General features: G+C 39.7%; 1 long non-coding RNA gene across 1 annotated transcript in view; it reads right to left on the bottom strand.

The window, feature by feature from the left end:
* LOC104955365 (uncharacterized) overlaps positions 1-7242 on the bottom strand; it is a 22081-nt gene that overhangs the window by 9487 nt on the left and 5352 nt on the right. The window contains exon 3 of the long non-coding RNA XR_799456.1: positions 2776-2782. This is a non-coding gene — a long non-coding RNA (uncharacterized lncRNA). The remainder of the gene's footprint in view (positions 1-2775; positions 2783-7242) is intronic.

The following is a 7242-nucleotide window of genomic DNA, read 5'->3' as shown; positions in this document are numbered from 1 at the left end:
GGATTCCTAAAGCTTTTAGTCTACCTTACCATCATCCGAGGGTAGTTTTCACTATAAGTACAAAATATATTTTGGACGGACACTATAATTTACAGTTTTTTACCATGTTCAATCTGAATTTTCTTTAAAATAAAAAACATCTATATTGATTCTGACTTTTCTACATCCAACTCACAGGTTTATCATTACTTCGAGAAAAAAGATTATTAATTTAACCCTTTTAGAAGGGAAGATATGGTCATTTGTTCTGGGAATGTCCTTTTCGAGCCTGAAACCTGAAAAACAGGCTCGGGGTTTAACAGGTTTTTAACTAATTTGTGTTGGGTTACTGGTCCACAATGCAGTGTTTCCTTCTAATACTACATACATATTTTCTGACATTAGATATGGACTGGATTACGTCAAGGCTCTGGTCGTGGCCCCCTGATTTTCTTTCTCTATATTTCCAACCCAGTCTCCTCAAAATTACATCCCCACAGAACTAAACTGCATTGTCAATTACGTTTAGCTAGAAACTTATTTTCTCCCACATTACGTTTTTTTTGGACGTAACGCAAATACATTTATCTACATATCTTTGCCATTTATTCTCTTGCTTTCCTACGCCGACCACGCACGGGGCTTCTTATTAATTTGAACAATCTTGCTGGCCTTTATTATTATTATCATTATTATTGTTATACGTTTATACAAAGAGAAAAGAATGTTACAAACTCATTTTACAGTGATATCTGCATTACTCATCAACTCAAAAACACCAGATTATCCTTGTTACACAACATTGATTGGTTTAAATTGTGTACAATGCTTTTGTGTTTTTCCCCTTTGATTCGGAGAAACAAATAGTTTTTTTGGAGTTTAGGAGAGCTGAAGACACTACACTACCCAAAAAATTGAGGTAAATGTGTGATTTGTTGGGGTGTGTTATGAGGTGCAAATAGAACATTGTTTGCTATCACGTTTCAGTAGCAACTTTAGGAGGATATCAATTCAATGTTCAGCTTGATATGCTGCTTCCAAGTGGCCATAATGAACTGATTAACGCAGTTTAGGACTTTGGCTTCAATTCAAATCTATAGACCCTTCTCTGCACAGTAATCTAGGTTGGTAGTCATTTAACACTGTCACCAACACATCGTTTTTTCTGGTACATTTCCTGCTTAGTATGTTTCTTGATCATAATTACATGTATTCATTAACACAATGTTGAACATTGCCAGTGGATTGTGGGTACAACAGAATAGTATGAAATTAAATTTTAGGAAAATATTTGCCTCAATATGTCTAACACAAATTGAATATGACTACTGAATCTCTCAAGCTCATTTATCAAAAATGAATGAGGCAGGGAGCGCACATGGGGTTATTATTACCAGGCAATTTAATACATAACTGTGAGTGCAAAGACTGTGAAAACGTCACAAAAGGCTACTCTAATTAATCTCCAGTTTACGTCAGACCTTCCAACTGTGACCTCGCCATCCTTTGAGGTTAGAAAATGCAGAGCTCAAATTAACTGTTCCACTTTTTTAATCGGAAATAACTACATTTTGTTCCATGCTTTCTTTTCAAAGCAGTTGTTTTTCCATCCTGTGTTCTAATGAGGAATACTAACTACAATTAAAAAGATAGATAACCAAAATGTGTGGGGACAATATTGACAACCGCTGAAGTAACTAATCACCGCGTTAATTACCACAATGCCTACTAAATGTCAATTCTTCAATTAGTAAAGAAAACAAGTATAGGGTAAAGTGTTTTTTAGCAACAATTAAATGAGCAAAAGTCACAAGATGAACCCATGCCAAAGGATATGGGATATAACAAATGGCTTTAAAACCTGAATTAAGTTAAAGTATGCGAGTATAATCAGCTAAATGTACTTTAAGTATCAAGTAAAAGCACTCATTGTGCAGTGAAAACTTGAGAATAGTCTGGCATTTTGGAATAAGACTCACTTTCTTGTGAAGAAATAGAAGACATCACTCTTATATTTTTCTGTTTAAAAATGAGGTAGGCTACAGCTAGCAGTTGGATAGCACAAAGACTTGTAGCATGCTAACCAAAAACATGTGTTTTACACAAATTAGGTACACTTGTTGGTGGTTGATTACTGAGGTTTTTTAAATGTTATTTTAGAATCTGAAAGAGCCAGCATAGTTTTGTCCCCGCATTTCATCATTGTGCTAAATTGCTACTTAGCTAACGTCCGCTAGCTTTAGCCGCATATTTAACAGACAGAGTGGTATCAATATTTTAAACAGACCGAAGTGAAAAATAAGCACATTTCCAACAATGTCAAAAAATTCCTAAACCAGTTAGGCCTACTGACAATTTAGGCTCTCAGAGTTTCTATATTTGTTCAAGTGTGTATTAAAGGAGAACACAAAGTTAGAAAGTCGCTCAGGGCACTGTAAAGCTCCCTCAGGGTTGAAATAACTAGGTTAACCAAGAAGTGCCTTAAATCCTTAAAGCATCAATAAAATGATCAAATCAATCCCACGCTGCAATTGGAGCTATGTGAAGCTAAAATTCGGATAATATGGTGTTTCTTCATAATTGTCTGTCAGGAGTTGAGCTTTATATAGAGTTCATACAGACAAGTGTACAGGGAGTTTGGATCAATGCTTTTAAAAGCACACACCATGTGTACAATGACTGCTTTAGACTGCACTGTTGTGTTCTTTGTTATTGCATTGATTGTGTCTCATGGGTCCTCCTACGTATGTAATGTATATGTTATCCGAGCGTTCTTGGTCGCAAGTATAGGCTTACTGCCTCTCTGATTACCTTCCCCATTCATTTAATCTGGGTTAACAAATCCCACCATTGATCCTTTTACTACTGGGAGAGGAATGAGCGCCCGAGTGGACCCTGGGGAAATTGATCAGCCATATACTGAACGTTAAGCTGATAAAACACTAGGCTTCACGAATGGACGCAGCTCAGATGTTGATACACATTGTAATTTCCTAATTAGCTGCAACATACGCCATGGTACACATTTCTTTGCTCAACTCTGCCAGTAGTACTTACACATAAAAAAATCCTTCTTGATGTTTTATGATTTTGCTGATCGTCTGAAATTCCCTCCTCACCTCAGCACACAAACATTACATTTTCCATCTTGTGTCGCCACCTAAGTTAATTTAGTTTCCTCTGAATTGTGAGCTGCCACCATCAAAGCCCCAGATAAGAAAAACCCAGGCAGACAAACAAGACCACATTGTAATCCACACAACACTGAGCGCCTAAATCACTGCCTTTCAAGTTGAAAGCCTGCAGGATGTTGACTTGTGCTGTCAACAAATCCATCCCTGTTACTGCCTACTGGCCTTTCAAGCACCAGTTTAAGTTAAATGGGGTTGCAGCTCCCTCCAGTGTAAAGTGATGGACAGCAGTGAAATGATTACCTATTAAAACCTGCCTTGAGTCTGGACAAAATGCCCCTGAGCAGCCCTAAAACAAGTCAGCCGGATACATATTTCAAAGTAATAATGTTTGGTTAAGGCTCTGTGTGCTTTTCTGCTGGATTCAGGTCGGAGTTATAACTCAAAATCGGATTACGTTAGCGACACATTTTCTTTCGGAAAGTCTATTCTGATTTTAGCTTTCATTTAATATTTCCCCTGCTGGATTATTTCCTTCTGCCCGATGGATTTGACCGGTTATCTCGAAATCAGGGGTCTGGGATTTCAATAAGTGCCTCTGATTGGAACACAAGGAGGTCCTGCCTGTGGCAACTGAGGCCGACTGGAGACCGAGAAACTGTGCTCAATTCAATTTACCACATTGATTGCATTCATTGCTGCCAAGGTTAGTCTGTAACCCCATCTAATAAAGTGACCGTGTCAGTGGCCTTGTGTTTACCTGTCTGCACAGGTAATGGTATTTTATTAGTATTCACAACAGAGAGCTGGGAAAATATTATATTCACCTGTGTTGGTGGATATTTTTGTATTCAATGCAAAGTGTGGACAAACCTGTATTTATTTTTTTATGACGGTTGCAAAATGAATTTCAGTTGTACATTTCTAAATTGTACTCCAGGAATGCAACTTTACAACAACTGTATTTTTCTGATTGGTAATGTTTCTTTTTTGTTTAGCGTGGTGGAACAGCACAGGAAAGTTCAATATGTTTAAAATATGAGAAAAAATGACTATAGCTTTGATGAAAAGTCAACATGATATAGTAATTCCAAAATATAGTATAATATGTTGAAAAATCTACAACATGGACATGGTATGATATGTCAAAACCATGCCACCTTGTTACGCAATGACAACAAATTATCCTTGAATTATTTAATTATAGGCCATATCTTTACAAATAATACACTGGATAATTGTATTTTTTATTATAATAAGAAACAGTGCATCATGACATTGAGAGTTCATTGATTGAATATGTGTCCATTGTATTTATATTAGAAAGTTGACTAAATATGAGACCCCCCCTTGGTATGACGCAATTCAACTTTACCACAAACTACAGCCTTTAAAATGACAATAAAATGGAGTGTTTCCAGCTTTAATATGTTCATAATAACAGTTATGCAGATACACTGCATTGAATAATTGAAAGGCCTGCGTATTAGAATGCATTACCTATAAATATATTAATATGATGAAATAATAATGTAGAGTATAATGCACTTTTAATGAGCATTTACAAATAAATCCATTATGTATCCATTCTGCATTTTTACGATACAGATTATTTGAATATTCAAGGGTTTACTACATTCATTATTTGAGTTGGTGTATTGGGGTTCGCATTATTCATATTTGTAATTGTGTGTGCACTCTCATATTGCTTTTACTTTGTTGCTTTTATTGTCATCTCCTTTGTGATATCAGCTCTGAAGGTGCTATAAACATGAATTCCCTCACTGTTTATCATTCTCATGCATGCTTGCCAAGGATCTTACATGATAGATCAGCTGGCCTTTAAAGGTTACTAGCACAAGCATTCCATATCTTCCAAAGGAACCTAATGAATCCTCAACAGTCACTTAACGCTTCATCACATCAACAAGGATCTAGTTGGGGATGCTTGTGCCTCCTGGCTTAAAGAATGCCGATGCTGAGGTTGTGATGGCATTTGTCATGATGTAATGACATTTTTAAAGGTGGCAATGAACTGAGAAAGGAAACCAATGTTGCCCAAAGTAACCTTTTCTTTCAGGGTTCTTTTTAGACGGACATTTCAAGAGATCCTGGGATGATGGTTTGGAGGTGGGAAGGTTGGGATTCTGGCACTTGAACGCTGAACCCTGAGCTATTTGGAAGCTGAAGAAGGGACTTTCCTGTTTTCCTGAGATTCAACACAAAAATTGAAAAAAGCTAAATAATAAGCCCATTTTGAACGTGTTTTTGGTTAAATGCGTGACATAACAAATGTGGTTTGCACAAGCTAAAGCTATAAAATTACCTCGTGAAATTCTAAAGCTTCTGGTTCTTAAAAATGAGACGCCATTTAGTTTAGCAGTAGTGACGTGAATTATTACGTTACATTACATTGCATTTAGCTGACGCTTTTATTCAAAGCGAATTACAATAAGTACATTCAACCAGGAAGATACAACCTTGAAGAAAACAGAATCATATCAGTACATCAGGTTTCATAGAGCCAAACATTTCAAGTGCTACTCAACTGGCTTTAGATAAGCCAGTCCTTTATTAGTATAAGTGCTTTGTTAGTAATTCTATCGCTCAAAGTGGAGTCGAAAGAGATGAGTTTTCAGTCTGCGCCTGAAGATGTGCAAGCTATCTGCTGTCCTGATTTCAATGGGGAGCTCATTCCACCATTTTGGAGCCAGGATAGCAAACCCACGTGTTTTTGCTGATGGGAACTTGGGTCCCCCTCGCAGTGCGGGTGCAGCGAGCTGTTTGGCTGATGCAGAGCGGAGTGCACATGCTGGGGTGTACGGTTTAACCATGTCCTGGATGTAGGAAGGGCCAGATCCATTCGCAGCGTGGTACGCAAGTACCAGTGTCTTGAAGTGGATTCTAGCAGTTACCGGAAGCCAGTGAAGGGAGCGGAGGAGCGGAGTGGTGTGGGAGAATTTAGGAAGGTTGAAGACCAGACGAGCAGCTGCATTCTGGATGAGCTGCAGAGGTCGGATGGCACATGCAGGTAGACCAGCCAGGAGGGAGTTGCAGTAGTCTAGGCGTGAGATGACGAGAGCCTGGACCAGAACCTGCGCTGTTTTCTGGGTCAGCTGGGGACGTATCCTCCTGATGTTGTAAAGCGTGTATCTGCAGCAGCGGGTTGTAGCAGCAATGTTTGCAGTGAACGACTAGTTTGTTATCTAGGGTCACACCCAGATTCCTTGCAGTCTGAGTCGGGGAAACAACAGAGGTGCCAATGTTGATTGTTAGGTCAAGAGTGGGACAATATTTTCCCGGAAGGAAAATCAGTTCAGTCTTGTCAAGGTTGAGCTTGAGGTGATGAGCAGACATCCACTGAGAGATGTCAGCTAGACACCAGAGATGCGTGCGACGACCTGGGTTTCTGAGCGGGGAAAGGACAGAATTAATTGGGTGTCGTCAGCGTAGCAGTGGTATGAAAAACCATGCGGGGCTAATGACAGATCCGAGCGAGTTTGTGTACAAGGAGAAGAGGAGGGGACCAAGAACAGAGCCCTGAGGGACCCCTGTAGTTAATTGACTAGGGTCGGACTCGACCCTCTCCAAGTTACCCTGTAGGTGCGGTCTTTGAGGTATGAGGTGAGGAGGGAAGTGCAGTGCCAGAAACTCCAAGTTCTTGGAGAGTGCGAAGGAGGATCTGATGGTTCACCGTGTCGAATGCAGCAGACAGGTCCAGAAGGATGATGACAGAGGAGAGGGATGCTGCTTTAGCAGTGTGCAGTTCCTCAGAGACAGCAAGGAGAGCAGTTTCTGTTGAGTGACCTGCCTTGAAACCAGACTGGTGCGGATCCAGAAGGTTGTTCTGATGGAGATAACAGGAGAGTTGTTTAAAGACAGCGCGTTCAAGTGTTTTTGACAGGAACGGGAGGAGAGAGACATGCCTGTAGTTTATAACATCAGACGGGTTGAGAGTGGGTTTCTTTAGGAGAGGGTTTACTCTTGCCTCCTTGAGACTGTTTGGAAAGTGACCAGAAGTTAGAGAAGTGTTGATGAAATGGGTGTGAAACGGTAGAATATCAGGAGCGATAGTCTGAAGGAGGTTAGAGGGGATAGGGTCCAGAGGACAGGTGGTAGGACGGGCAGAGGT

This window comes from Notothenia coriiceps, unplaced genomic scaffold (assembly GCF_000735185.1).
Source record: "Notothenia coriiceps isolate Sejong01 unplaced genomic scaffold, NC01 NC01_scaffold00024667, whole genome shotgun sequence".
Taxonomy (NCBI): domain Eukaryota; kingdom Metazoa; phylum Chordata; class Actinopteri; order Perciformes; family Nototheniidae; genus Notothenia; species Notothenia coriiceps.
The sequence above is the reverse complement of the archived record's forward strand: the minus strand, read 5'-3'. Positions and strand labels throughout refer to the sequence as shown.